Source organism: Mesoplodon densirostris, chromosome 18 (assembly GCF_025265405.1).
Source record: "Mesoplodon densirostris isolate mMesDen1 chromosome 18, mMesDen1 primary haplotype, whole genome shotgun sequence".
Lineage (NCBI taxonomy): Eukaryota > Metazoa > Chordata > Mammalia > Artiodactyla > Ziphiidae > Mesoplodon > Mesoplodon densirostris.
In genome coordinates this window covers 8,044,281-8,060,223 of record NC_082678.1, presented here as the reverse complement: position 1 = coordinate 8,060,223, position 15,943 = coordinate 8,044,281, and positions in this window count along the sequence as shown.

The window sequence follows — 15,943 nt, the reverse complement described above, 5'->3', positions numbered from 1 at the left end:
TTATAAGGATTAAAGGAGACATTGCCTATAAAGTGATTGCTTAGCACAGCGCCTGGCCTCAGACCCCTTCAGAAGAGTTCAATAAAGTTAGCTGCTTGGTATCGTTATTCTGACTGGGATGCCCCTGCCCATTCCTACCCTCTGGTCCGTGAACACTGCCAAGTGGAAAAAGTCACTCACCCTGCTAGCACCCTTCCCCTTGATGCTTGGGAATAGGTTTTACTAATAAATGCATCTGTGGTGGAGTGAGTACCAGGCTGGAATTCCCTTCCCAGGGTCGCGGGTCCAAGGGGTCTGGGCTGGACCAGGTGGAGAAGGAATGTATGGTGTGGAGCTGGTGCAGGGCTGCGGCCCTAAGGGTCAGGAAGGGTCAGGCTGGGGGAGGGGAGTGGCACTAGAGTTGGGGGAGAGGCAGGGCTGGTGGCCCAGAGCCCTAGGGTGGAGCGGGCCAGCACCCCGTGAGGGGGTGGGAGAGCAAGGGAAGACAAGTTTATGCCCCGGACATCCCTCCTCTCCAAAATAAGCAAGACCCATGGAGGTGGGGAGAGGGGCGCCCCCTGCCCCTTGCACAGTGAACCCCACATCCCTTAGGACCAGTTAGCCCCTTAGCCTGGACACATCAGGCTGGGCAGCACCGCTAACAGAAATTGTCAGAGAGAAAATGCGATTTGCCATCGGTCACACGGGAACAGCATCTCTTGACCAGCTTTCCACCAGCCCCCACTGTGACGCCCTTGGAGGCCCTGCCCCCCACTCCCACCCCCAGCCACTTCCAGCAACTCTAGGGGACTGCTGGGCCAGGTGTCACCCACCCTGGTGAGGAAGGTGTCAGGACATCATCCCTCACCACCCCAACCTTCCAAAGAGAGGTCAGTGCAGGGCTGGGCCGCCTGGCTTCCTTCCCTGCATCTATATTTACATGCTGCCTATCCCCAGCTGACCCCTCCCAGGCCGGCCAGGGCGGCCGCCAAAGGGCCAGAGAGCTACTGTGGCCCCAGGATAGTAGTCTCAGCCACTCACCTCCCACACAGCAGCTTCATGTCCCACAGAGTTGTCCCAGTCCCCAGGACTTGACAGAGGGACACCCTAAGCCAGCAGGGAAGGCGTTAAGGAAATGTGAAGACCACAAAAATCAATCAGGATCCAGCTTCCTGCCTGGCCCGAGACCTTACTCTCCCGACATTTCCTGACCTGTCTCCTCGCAGATGCCCTGCCCCCCACGTCCACATTTCCTGTCAGGAAAACTACCCCAACGTGAATTCACTGCCATAATGAGGTACACCCTTTTGTGTGAACACAAAGCAACCTAACCCTAACCCACTCCTGGTAAGGGAATAATTCAACAGAATCAAAAATCTCTATACCTGAAACTATTCTTTGCAGGACTGTCTATGAAAGCAAAAAGCTAGAAAGAGTCCAAATACTCAGCAATAGGAGAGCAGTTAGTAATTACAGTGAATTACCTGACACCAACATAATGGACCATTAGGCAGGCCCTAAAAATAATGATGATGATGATGAAGAAGTGATTGGATCAGCTTGGTGCAATCACCTGATCCTGGGCGTCTGAGGCCGAGATATTTGAAATTCCAGCTAAGAACCACATTCCTGAGCTCAGTTTTCTGCATCTGTAAAATGGAGATCAGGACACGGTACTTACCTCATAACGTTACTGAGAGGATGAATTGAGATCACACACCAGTGGGTCCTAGCCCAGTGCTGGCACTGAGTAAGCAAAAGTGCATTCCTAGGATTTCCCTAGTGGCGCAGTGGTTAAGAATCCACCTGCCAATGCAGGGGACAAGGGTTTGATCCCTGGTCCGGGAAGATCCCACGTGCCGCAGAGCAACTAAGCCCGTGCGCCACAACTACTGAAGCCTGCACGCCTAGAGCCCGTGCTTCGCAACAAGAGAAGCCACCGCAATGAGAAGCCCGGGCACCACAGTGAAGAGTAGCCCCTGCTTGCCTCAACTAGAAAAAGAAAGCCCTTGCGCGGCAACGAGACCCAACACAGACCCCCCAAAAATTTAAAAATAAGTAAATTAATTAATTAATTAAAAAAGAAAAAGTGCATTCCTATTCCTAAGGGGGGCATGCAGTGATGTGCCTGTCATGGTAACAGCCTTGTGGAAAAGTACGGTGGGCACAGGAATGAAGGTTAGAGGCTTAGATGGAAAAAATTAAAAGGCCACGGTGGTAGAGGTATAGGGGATATCAATTTCTTTCCTCCTTCTTCTGGACTTTAGGTGCAAAGGGTTAAGTTAATCATCCTCCTGAGTTCAGAGTGGATTTTCGTTGACTTCTTATTTCCTTCCTTCCCCTTTGGCCTCATTTTCTATTCCCTCCTATTTTCTTTCCCCTCCATAGGCGGTCACTCTCACATGTTTAATGTGTATCTTTTTGTGTGAACATGGTCTTGAAAATATGTATCATTGATATTGTTTCAACTTTTATTATGAATTTTAATACATACACAAAAGTAGAGACAATAATACAACAAACCACCATACACTCATCTCCCAGACGCAGAACTTACCAAGATTTTGCCTTAAAAGCTTGCTTAAATCTTTGCCTAAAATACATTTCTCTTTTTTCCCCTCTGCTGAACTAAATACTTGAAAGTAAATTTCATACGTCATGCCATTTCACCCTTATACTTTTCAGCTATGCGTCCCCCCCAGCACTGATCATTTTTGAACCCAACGGCAGTGCCCTTGTCACACCCAACAAAATTAGCAAAAAAAAAATACCTAACATTCAATCCATAACCAACTTTCTCAGAATGTCTCTTTTTGGTTGGTTTCAGGGGGTATGTGTGTGTTGGGCTGTACCCCACAGGCCCACAAGCCCTGTGCTTGCCCAGCTTCGAGACCGAAGAAAGAGCCCAGAGTCAGCAAGAGACACATCAATGGTTTAATGGATGGGGGAGCTTACATGTGTGAAGCAAGGTCCTGGAGTGACGCCTCACCACATACGGCAGACAGGACGTGGTGGCAGTCTTCACTCCCTAAGGGAACGGGAGACTGCCACATATAGGGGGAACTGGCATCAGGTTGGCTCATTAGTTACCAAGGAAAGCAGCAGAGAGGCATGCCCCTCACCACCCCTTTGATAAGCTATCACTAGCTGGGCCTGGGGCAAGTACATAGGAAGGTCAGTCATGTGCGTAGGGTATAGGTGAAGCAGGCACTGGTCGGGCAGGGGAGGTACACAGAGCAAGCGAACAGCCATCTTGAATGGCCTGACCATACAGTGTGTGTGTATTTCTATACATTAGCAGCACTATGTTCCAGGCCTTGCTCTGTTCGTCCTCTTTGCACCCAGCACTGTGGCTTTAAGATCCAGCCAGGTTGCCCTGTGAACACTGAGTTGCTTTAATTGCTGTGGGGTGCTCCATGGGGGCATCCCCCACCTTTGGCCTCTCCACTCTCCCAGGGAGGGACATCCGACTGCACCCAACTCCCCTCCAGTAAGCAATGCTGCAACGCACATCCTCAGCCTTGTCCTCTTATGGATCTAGTGAGAATCTCTCTGGGTTATAAATGTAGAAGCCAGGAGTGGACTTGCTAGGTCATAGGGTATAAATATATCTGTCTTCATTTGACTAAGTACAGCCATATTTTTCTCCGCAATGTCTGCACCAGGCCACACTCCCACACGCAGAGCAGGAGGTTCCTATATTCCCATATGATTGATATTATCCAGCTGTCTGATTTTTCCTACCCCGACTGAGGTATTATCTCACTGTTGTTTTATTTGCATTTGTCTGATCATCAAAGAGTTTGAGCATCACTGCACTTGGTGATTAGTCTTTAACGTTTCCTCTTATATAAAGTCTTTTTATATCATTGGATCATATTTCTATTGTTGCTTTTTTGGAGGTTGATTTGCAAGAGATCTGGAAGAATCTATGCTGGTTTTGGACCTTGCAAAAATATTCTCCCATTTTGTCATCTCTCTCTTAACTTTGTCCACCTCATTGAACAGAAATCTTTAAAGTTGATGTAATTAAATATACACAAGAGGAAGAGTTTGGATTTGATTCAATAGGCACCAGCAAGTCACTGCAGGTTCTAGAACTGGGGATGACATGATTAAAGTGATTCACTTGGGAGCTATATACAGGAGAGGTTGGCTGCAGAGAGGCAATTTGGGAATCTTTCTATGTAGGTGAGTCAATAGCAGAGGCAGGTGGACGTAGCCCCAGTTCTCATAGGACTTCCAGTCTGCGTGGGAGCCAGGCGTTCAACAGGAGTGATGTGTATTCTGCAGGGAATGCTGGGAGCAGAGGCCGGCTGAGGTTTGGCAAGGATTCCTGGAGACATTTACTCTGATTCCTGAGGGAAAAGTAAGAGCTGGCCCAGTGATGAGAAAGGGGGAATATCTTGAGAGAATAAGAGTCTGGAAAATGGAAAACATTGAGAAATAATCTGAAGATAAAGTGGGTGAAATTTGCTCAGCAAAGTCAAGTCACATGGTGGAAAGCCTGCTGGGTTGGCAGGCCACATGGTGACCTCAAAAAATTGTTTCTTTCCCAGGCACCTGGGCCCAAAGCCAGATGACAGGAAGTGAGAAGGAAGGGCTGGTAAGCAAGCAGAAGCAGGAGGTAGAAGCCATGGTCTGGGAGCTTGGCAGGAATGGGACAGAGAGCACCCAGCTGACTTTTTTCCAAGATAGCCCAGGCTAGGGGGACACATTTGAAGGCATGCAATCACCTTTCTCTTTCCCTTAAAACATGTCTGTATATTTTCAAATTTCAAAAATAATACATGTATACTATAAAACACTTAAAATTACAGAACTATTTAACAGAGAGAATAAAAGCCTCCAATACCCCCCCACCCCAGTAACCATTGTTAATAATTTAGAGTATTTTCCTCCAGATATATTTATATGTGAACACTCGTTTCCACATATATAATTTTTTTAATAGAGCATATATAATTTTTTCACAGAGCTTCAAATACATGAAGCAAAAACTGATGGGACTGAAAGGAGAAACAGATAAATCCTCAGTTACAGTAGGAAGCTACAACTACTCTCTCAATAATCCACAGAACAGGTAGAGAGAAAATTGTCAAGGATACAGAACCCCTGAAGAGCACCATCAACTTACTTGACCTAGTTTACAGTTGTAGAACATTCCAAGCAACAATAGCAAAATACACATTCTCTTCAACTGCACATGGATAACTCACCAAAACAGATCATATTCTAGGCCATAAAAAAACCTTAACAAATGTAAAAAAACTGAAATCATACAGAGTATAACTTATGTCCGTAACAGAATTAAATAACTCGTATATCAAAGATGAAGTGTACAGTATAATGATTTGACTTACATGCATCATGAAATGATTTTTTTTTTTTTTTTTTTTTTTGCAGTACGCGGGCCTCTCACTGCTGTGGCCTCTCCCGTTTTGGAGCACAGGCTCCGGACGCGCAGGCTCAGCGGCCATGGCTCACGGGCTCAGCCGCTCCGCGGCATGTGGGATCTTCCCGGACCGGGGCACGAACCCGTGTCCCCTGCCTGCATTGGCAGGCGGACTCTCAACCACTGCGCCACCAGGGAAGCCCCATCATGAAATGATTACCACAATAAATTTAGTGAGCATCCATCATCTTGTATAGATATTAAAAAAAAAAAAGGGACTTCCTTGGTGGCGCAGTGGTTAAGAATCTCCCTGCCAATGCAGGGGACACGGGTTCGAGCCCTGATCCCACCTGCTGCAGAACAACTAAACACACGCACCACAACTACTGAAGCCCACGCGCCTAGAACCTGTGCTCCGCAACAAGAGAAGCCACTGCAATGAGAAGCCTCTGCACTGCAAGGAAGAGTAGCCCCCACTTGCTCCAACTAGAGAAAGCCTGCACGCAGCAACAAAGACCCAATGCAGCCAAAAATAAATAAATAAATTTATTTTTTAAAAAACCCCAGAAAACAGTAAGTGTTAGTAAGGATGTGGAAAAATTAGACCTTTTGCACTGTTGGTAGGAACGTAAAATGGTACTGATGCTATGGAAAACAGTATGGTGGTTCCTCAAAAAATGAAAAATAGAATTACCTTATGATCTAGCAATTCCATTTCTGGATATATACCCAAAAGAATTGAAAGCCACATCGTGAAGAGATATTTATACACCCATGTTTATGGCAGCATTATTCATGTTAAAAACATGGAAGCGGGCTTCCCTGGTGGCGCAGTGGTTGAGAATCTGCCTGCCAATGCAGGGGACACGGGTTCGAGCCCTGGTCTGGGAAGATCCCACATGCCGCGGAGCAACTGGGCCCGTGAGCCACAACTACTGAGCCTGCGCGTCTGGAGCCCGTGCTCCGCAACAAGAGAGGCCGCGATAGTGAGAGGCCTGCGCATCGCGATGAAGAGTGGCCCCCACTTGCCACAACTAGAGAAAGCCCTCGCACAGAAACGAAGACCCAACACAGGAAAAATAAATATAAATAAATAAATAAATAAATAAAATTTAAAAAACAAACAAACATGGAAGCAACTCAAGTGTCCATCAATGGGGTAGATTGATAAGCAAAATGTGGTATGTGACTATATATATATATGCACATGCACAACAGAATATTATTTAGCCTTAAAAAAGAAGGAAATTCTGGGACTTCACTGGTGGTCCAGTGGTTAAGATGTCGCCTTCCGATGCAGGGGGTGCGGGTTTGATCTGTGGTCAGGGAGCTAAGATCCCACACGCCTCGCAGCCAAAAAACCAAAACATAAAACAGAAGCAATATTGTAACAAATTCAATAAAGACTTTTAAAATGGTCCACTTCAAAAAAAAATCTTAAAAAAAAAAAGGAAGGAAATTCTGACATATGCTACAAAATGAATGAACCTTGAGGACATTATGCTGAGTGAAATAAGCTGATCACAAAAAAGACAAATATATGAGGTATTTAGAGTAGTCAAAAAACATAAAGACTAATTGGATCATTTTACTGTACACCTGAAATTAACACAACATTGTAAATCAACTATACTTCAAAAAAAAAAAAAATCATGGAGACTGAAAGTGGAATGGTGGTTGCCAGAAGCTGGAGGGAGGAGGAACAAGGAGTTAACTGTTTAATGGGTAGAGAGTTTCAGTTTTACACAGTGAAAAGAGTTATAAAGATGGATGGTAGTGACGGCAGCACAATATTATGAACGTACTTAATATCACTGAAGTGCACACTTAAAAATAGTTAAGATGGGGCTTCCCTGGTGGCACAGTGGTTGAGAGTCCGCCTGCCGATGCAGGGGACGCGGGTTCATGCCCCAGTCCGGGAAGATCCCACATGCCGCGGAGCTGCTGGGCCCGTGAGCCATGGCCGCTGAGCCTGCGCGTCCGGAGCCTGTGCTCTGAAATGGGAGAGGCCACAACAGTGAGAGGCCCGCATACCGCAAAAAAAAAAAAGAAAGTGGGGGCAGTTCCCTGGAGGTCTAGTGGTTAGGATTCAGTGCTTTCACTGCTGTGGCCTGGGTTCAATCCCTGGTCGGGGAACTGAGATTCCACAAGCTACACAGTACGGCCCCCCCAAAAAAGTGGGGATAGATATATTAGTTTCAGACAAAGGCAACTTCAGAGCAAGAAAAGTAATCAGGGATAAAAAGGGCATTATTTAATGATAAAGAGGTCAATACTCCAAGAAGACATAACAGTCCTTAATGTGTATGGGCCTAGCAACAGAGTGTCAAAGTACATGAGGCAAAAACTGATAGATCTGCAGGGAGAAATAGATGATTCCACTATTACAGTTGGAGACTTTTTTTTTTTTTTTTTTTTGGTTGTGCCGGGTCTTTTTTTTTTTTTTTTTTATAAATTAATTTAATTTATTTATTTGGCTGCGTTGGGTCTTCATTTCTGTGCGAGGGCTTTCTCTAGTTGCGGTGAGCGGGGGCCACTCTTCATCGCGCTGCGCGGACCTCTCACCGTCGCGGCCTCTCCTGCCGCGGAGCACGGGCTCCAGACGCGCAGGCTCAGTAGTTGTGGCTCACGGGCCCAGTCGCTCCGTGGCATGTGGGATCTTCCCAGACCAGGGCTCGAACCCGTGTCCCCTGCACCGGCAGGCAGATTCTCAACCACTGCTCCACCAGGGAAGCCCCTGTGCCGGGTCTTATTGTGGCTCGCTGGCTGCTTAGTTGCTGCACATGGGCTCCTTAGTTGAGGCTCAAGAGCTCCTTAGTTGCAGCATGCAGTCTCCTTAGTTGTGGCATGCAAACTCTTAGTTGTGGCATGCATGTGGGATCTAATTCTCTGACCAGGGATCGAACCCAGGCCCCCTGCACTGGGAGCGCGGAATCTTAACCACTGCTCCATCAGGGAAGTTCCATACAGTGGAGACTTCAACACCTCTCTCTCAGAAATGGACAGATCCAGCAGGCAGAAAATCAGTAAGAACATGGTTGAACTCAACAGCACTGTGAATAAACTGTAAATGATTGACATCTATAGACTACTCATCCAACAACACATTCTTCTCAAACTCATGTGGAACAGTTACCAAGATATACCACATTCTGGGCCATAAAGCACACTTTAACAAATTTAGAGGATTAGAAATCATACAATGGGGCTTCCGTGGTGGCTCAGTGGTTAAGAATCCACCTGCCAATGCAAGGGACACGGGTTTGAGCCCTGGTCCGGGAAGATCCCACATGCCGCGGAGGAACTAAGCTCATGCGCCACAACTACCGAGCCTGCGCTCTAGAGCCCTTGAGCCACAACTACTGAGCCCACGTGCCACAACTACTGAAGCCTGCATGCCTAGAGCCCGTGCTCCGCAACAAGAGAAGCCACCACAATGAGAAGCCCGTGCACCACAACAAAGAGTAGCCCCCACTCACCACAACTAGAAAAAGCCCTCGCACAGCAACGAAGACCCAATGCAGCCAAAAATAAACAAACAAATAAATAAATTTATAATAAAAAAACGAAATCATACAATGTCTACACTCAGAACACAATGGAATTAAAGTAAAAGTCAACAACAGAAAGATAGCTTGAAAATCCCAAAATACTTGGAAATAAAGCAGCACACTTCTAAATAACACATGGGTCAAAGAAGAAATGTCAAGAGAAATTTAAAAATGTTTTGAAATAAATGAAAACAAAAATACTACTTATCAAAATTTGTAAGATGTAGCAGAAACATTGCTTGCAGGGAAATTTATATCACCACGTGCATATAGTATCAGAAAGAAGAAAGATCTAAATCAATAATCTAAACTTCCACTTTAGGAAACGAGAACAAAAAGAGCAAATTAAACGCAAATTAAACAGAAGAAAAGAAATAATAAAAATTAGAGCTGAAATCAATGAAGTTGAAAACAGGAAATCAATAGAGAAAATCAACAAAACCAAAAGCGGGCTGTTTGAAAAGATCAACAAAATTGATAAGCTTCTAGCCAGGGTAACTAAGAAAAAGAGAGAAGACACAAATTGCTAATATCAGAAATAAAAGAGGGAACATCACTATAGCTCTGATATACATTAAAACAGAAATATTATAAACAGCTCTATGCCTACAAATTTGATAACCTAGATGAAATGGACCAATTCCTTAAAAAATACAATCTGCCTAAATCCACACAAGAAGAAATCTGTATGGGTCTTTATCTATTAAAGAAATTGAATCGATAATTAGTAACCTCCCAAAACAAGAAGCACCAGGCCCAGATGGGTCACTGGTAATTTCTATCAAACATTTAAGAAAGAAATTATAACAATTCTCTACAATCTCTTCCAGAAGATAGAAGCAGTCAACTCTTTGTATCCTCAGGTTCCACATCTGCAGATTCAACTAACTGTGGATCGAAAATATTCCAAAAAATTTTTCTCCAGAAAGCTTCCAAAACCAAAACTTGAATTTGCTGTGTGCTGGCAAATATTTATGTAGCATTTACATTGTATTTTCAACTATTTACATAGCGGCTACATTGTATTAGGTATTATAAGTAATCTAGATGTGATTTAAAGTATATGGGAGGATGTACATAGGATATATGCAAATACTAAGCCATTTTATATAAGGGACTTGAGTATCTCTGGATTTTGGTATCTGCAGGGGTCTTGGAACCAAGCCCCTGTGGTTACCAAGGGATAACTGTACTTCCTAACTAATTTCATGAGGCCAGCATTACCCTAATACCAAAACCAAAGACATTACAAGAAAAAAAAAAAACTACAGATCAATATCTCTCATGAATATAGATGCAAAAATTCTCAACAAAATATTAGCTAATCAAATTCAACAACGTATAAAAAGAACTCTACACCACAACCAAGTAGGATTTATTCCAGATATGCAAAGCTGGTTCAATATTTGAAAATCAATTAACGTAAACCATCACATCAACTGGCTAAAGAAGAAAAATCACATGATTATATCAATCGAGGCAGAAAAAGCATTTGACGAAATTCAATACCCATTCATCATAAAAACTCTCAGCATACTAGGAATAGAGTATGCTCCTCAATTTGATAAAGAACATCAACAAACAAGGTACAGCTAACATACTTAATGGTGAGTATCTTGACGCTTTCCCACTAAGATCAGGAACATGGTAGGTATGTTCTCTCTCACCACTGCTTTTCAACCTCGTACTGGAAATCCTAGCTAATACAATAAGGAGAAAAGAAAGGAAAAGAAAAGGAAAGATTAGGAAGAAAGAAACACAGATTAGGAGGAAAGAAATAAGGCTGTCTTTTTTTGCAGATGACGCAATCATCTATGTAGAGAATCTGAAAGAATCAACCAAAAAACACTCCTGGAATTAATAAATGATTATAGCAAGGTTAGAGGTCACAAGGTTAATGTACAAAGGTCAATTGCTTTCCTATATATCAGCAATAAACAAGAGGAATTTGAAATAAAAAACACAGTGTTATTTACATTAGCACTCAAAAAAAAAAGAAATACTTAAGTATAAATCTAACAAAATATGTATAAGAACTATATGAGGAACATTACAAAACTCTGATGAAAAATATCAAAGAAGAACTAAATAAATGGAGAAATGTCCATGTTCATGAATAGGAAAACTTAATATTTTCAGGGCATTAGTTCTGGACTTCCCTGGTGGCGCAGTGGTTAAGAATCCGCCTGCCAATACAGGGGACACGGGTTCGATCCCTGGGCCAGGAAGATCCCACATGCCAAGGAGCAACTGAGCTCGCATGCCACAACTACCGAAGCCCGCATGCCTAGAGCCCATGCTCCGCAACAAGAGAAGCCACTGCAACGAGAAGCCCGTGCACCACTCGCCGCAACTAGAGAGAGCCCGCGTGTAGCAACGGAGACCCGACGCAGCCAAAAAAAAAAAAAAAAAAAAGACATCAGTTCTTGTCATTTTGATCTACAGATTCAAAGCAATCCCAATCAAAATTCCATCAAGTTATTTTGTAGATATCAACAAACTGATTCTAAAGTTTACGTGGAGAGGCAAAAGATCCAGAATAGGCAATACAATATTGAAGGAGAAGAACAAAGTTCAAGGAAAGACACTACTCAACTTCAAGATGTGTATAAAGCTACAGTAATCAAGACAGTGTGGTATGGGTGACAGAATAGACAAATAGATCAATGGAATATAATAGAGAGCCCAGAAATAGATCCACATACATATAATCAACTGATCTTCGACACAGGAGCAAAGGCAATACAATGTGGCAAAGACAGTCTTTTCAACAAATGGTGCTGGGGAATTCCCTAGTGGTCCAGTGGTTAAGACTGGGCACCTTCTCTGCCGTGGGCCCAGGTTCAATGCCTGGTCTGGGGAACTAAGGTCCCACAAGCTGCGTGGCACAGCCAAAAAAAAAAAAAAAAAAAAAAGTTGCTGGAACAACTGGACATCCACATGCAAAAAATTTAAAAATCAATCTAGATATAGATCTTATATCCTTCACAAAAAATTAACCCCAAATGGATCATATACCTAAATCTAAATCACAAAACTATAAAACTCCCAGAAGATAACACAGTAAAAAAACCTAGGTGACCTTGGGTATGGTGGTGGCTTTTCAGATACAACACCAAAGGCATGAAAGACATCACTGATAAACTGGAATTTATTAAAATAAAAAACTTCTGCTCTGAGAAAGACAATGTCAAGAGGATGAGAAGACAAGCCACAAACTGGGAGAAAATATTTGCAAAAGACACCTCTGATAAAGGACTGTTAGCCAAAATATACAAAGAACTCTTAAAACCCAACAATAAGAAAACAAACAAACTCAGGACTTCCCTGGCAGTTCAATCCCTGGTCGGGGAACTAAGGTCCCACATGCTGCATGGCAAGCCAAAAAAAAAGAAAGCAACTTGATTGAAAAACTGGGCAAAAGATCTGAACAGACATCTCACCAAAAAATATATACAGATGGCAACTAAGCATATGACAAGATATCCAACATCATATGCCATTAAGGAATTGCAAATTAAAACAATGAGATATCACTACACACTTATTAGAATGACCAAAATCCAAAAACACTGACAACACTATTTGGCAGTATCAAATAATGTCCAATATATTTATATCCTATGATATAGGAATCCATTCCTTGAAATACACCCAGGAGGAGTGAATGCATATATCCACCAAAATATAGGCACAAGAAGGTGTGAAGCTGTTTTATTCATAGTAGTCAAAAACTGGAAACAACCCATATGCCCATTAGAAGTAGAAAGAATAAATTGTGGTATATTTATACAGTGGAATACTACATAGCAATGAAAAGGCGTGAACCAGTATTATGTGCAACATCATAAATTAATCTTAGACATAATGTTGAGTGAAAGAGGTTAGATGTAAAACAATACATACTGAATGATTCCATGCATACGAACTCCAAAAACAGGCTAAACTTATCTTATGGCAATAGCTCAGAATACTGGTAACATTTGGAGGGGAATATTGACTTTGAGTGAGCTTGCTCAATGCTAGAAATATTCAATATCTTGATCAGGGTGGTAGTTACATTATATATATATATATGTATATGTATGTATGTATATATATACATACATATATGTAACATGTATACTATGTATACATAGGTAAAAATGCATCAAGCTGTACTCTTAAGATGTGTACACTTCATTATCTGTAATGAATAATATAAAAGAAAAATAAAAAAAAATAAAAAAGAAATATCTTTTATCTTCAATAAAAAAGAAAAAAATAAATGAGGGACAGTAGCTCCCCCCCCAAAAAGAAGCAGGTTTATGTCACTATCTTAAATTTAAAAAAAAAAAGCATTTCCAAATACACATTATAATACATAACTTTGAAAACAATATATTCATCTGTACACTATCTAAAATTACTCCATGTACACTAGGCATTTAAGTGCCACACTTTGGTTAATGCATTCCAGGCACAGTAGGGGTTTTATATGAGCTAGTGCTGGGATACTGGCAACCCAAGGAAAGGCTGGGGCCAAGTGGAGAATGAGTAACTAGGATTATGCCTTGTCACCAGCCTGGCTGAGGTTGTGGAATGCTGAGGCTCCGTTTCAAGGCACAGGGCAGAAAACTGGGAGGGAGGGGGGAGTGAATTGGGAGAGGCGGCATAGAAAAAAGACCAAGGGTAGCTTCCCTCATGCTCTGGCCCATAGCCCAAGTCCTAGACTCCTGACCTCACCAGAGACACAATAGATGTAAAACAAGCCAATTGGTTTCCAAGTGGGAAATGTGCCAGCTATGATTTTTGCTGCCCAAGAAATGAAAAATCAATAATTATCATTCTTGGGCTTCCCTGGTGGTGCAGTGGTTAAGAATCCTCCTGCCAATGCAGGGGACACGGGTTCGAGCCCTGGTCCGGGAAGATCCCACATGCCTCGGAGCAACTAAGCCCATGGGCCACAACTACTGAGACTGTGCTCTAGAGCCCGCGAGCCACAACTACTGAGCCCACATGCCACAACTACTGAAGCCTGCGTGCCTAGAGCCTGTGCTCTGCACGCAACAAGAGCAGCCACTGCAATGAGAAGCCCGCTCAACGCAATGAAGAGTAGCCCCCACTCACCGCAACTAGAGAAAGCCCCACACACAGCAACGAACACCCAATGCAGCCAAAATTAAAAAATTAATTAATTAATTTAAAAAAATAATTATTATCATTCTTATGATTCATGTTCATCCTGTTTTATTCCAAAGCCCTTTACCAAAAGGCCCCTTGGCCCAGCCAAGAAGTTCAGGGCCAGGAGCCAGGACACCTGGACTCCAGATCTGTGTGTGGAAGACTTGGAACTTTCTTGGGGTCTAAGTCTCATTGTAAACATCGCAAGTGACACTGTGGAGTATTTTACAGTTTTACATACATCATCTCACTCGACCCTCCAGCCCCTGGCGAGGAAAGCAGAGAACATAGGATTGCTATTTTAATTTTATAGACAAGGAAACCAGGATCAGATGAAGTTAAGAGATTCAATCAAACTCACACTGTTAAGAAGGTTGGGAAGCCGAGAAGCTCGGAAGCTGGGACTTCTGACTCCAAACCCTTTGCTGTTTCCCAGTCAAAACAAGAAAGTCAGTCCCTGCAGGCTCCAAGTGCAGTGTGAGATGTCTTGGTCCTACACAAAATGCCCTCTGTAGGTTCCAAGGGTAGAGCTGGGTTTGTGGGGCTGAAACTTGTACAATTGGAGGGGAGGGGGAGACTCAAAAATAATACCAAATGATGAATCAAAATTAAGGACAGGGCCTTGAACAGGCCCTGCGATGAGGAGCCCTGAAGCTTAAGCTTCATTAGCATCAAGGTAAATCGGCCCCTCCTACATGCCCTACCCACTGAAAAATCCGGACACACCAGATCTTGACAGGATTTTCCTCCTTGTTTGTGAAACGTGGCAGATGTGGGCTATGGAAGTCCTGGAAAAGGAATCTCATTTCTCCCAGGAGACAAGAGGAATTACAGCAGCAGCGAGGCTGCTGTGTGAGGATGGCGAAGGCTGTGTGCCAGGGGAGAGTCCAAAGGGGCCGGTGACCCAGCTGGTCGAGATGTGGGCCGTAGCAGTGTTGGTGTGGTAGACTGGCATTCCGAGACCCGGGAGCAATGGCTCTGCCCCCGGAGCGATGGCCCAAACCGTAGGCTCGCCTATTGGAAGCAGGCGTTCTTCAGACTGTCTTCTGGTTTCCTGCGTCCAGATGAACCTTCCTCGGAGGAGGGGAGGCAGAGACAGACAACCACAGCCGACGGCAGTGGGAGGGTAGATGGCGGTCCCGCCCAGGCCTTTCGATCCCCGCCCAGGCCCTAAAATCCCTGGCCCTCAGGATGGTGGAGAGCGGAACCCTACGAGGAGGCTTTCCCGCTGCGGCTCGGGCGGCGAGGCCGGGGTGCAAGGCTCCCCTCGCGGCTCCCCGCCGCCGCCGCCGCCGCCGTGCGGGGGGCGGGGGGTAGGGTTGGGGGGGCAGTGCCCGCGGCCTGTTTTCCCAGGGCTGGCCGAGCCTTTTTGACAAGCTGATTGCGTGGCGGGGATTGGCTAGTCCGGGCGTGACGCCGGTTAACAACAAAGGTGGAGTTGGAAGAAATTAGATTAAAGGAGAGGGGGAAAAAAAAAAATTAAACGGGGAGCAGGCAGGGGACAGGAAGCAGAGACCGAAGGGGAGATGCTCGAAGCACGGTCTCGCGGCTCCGACTTTGCCCCGGAATCCTCTTCGCCTAAACCAACCGGGATTTTTGCTCTCAACCCGGACTCCGGCCCAGCTACCGAAGCCGGGGTGGGAGGGATAGTTTTGCTTCTTGAGAAATGCCCCCAACTCTCACCCTGACACCCCCTTGCTACGGCCCAGGGGGAGAATTATTTGCTTGGACTCCTCGGACCCTAAACCCGAAGGAGGTGAGGGGCATTGAGAATAGCGTGAGGCTCGCTGTAAAACCCGGAAGGCCCTCGCGGGGCACCGAGATCGGACGAGGCGGGGTACTCCCCCGGTTTTCC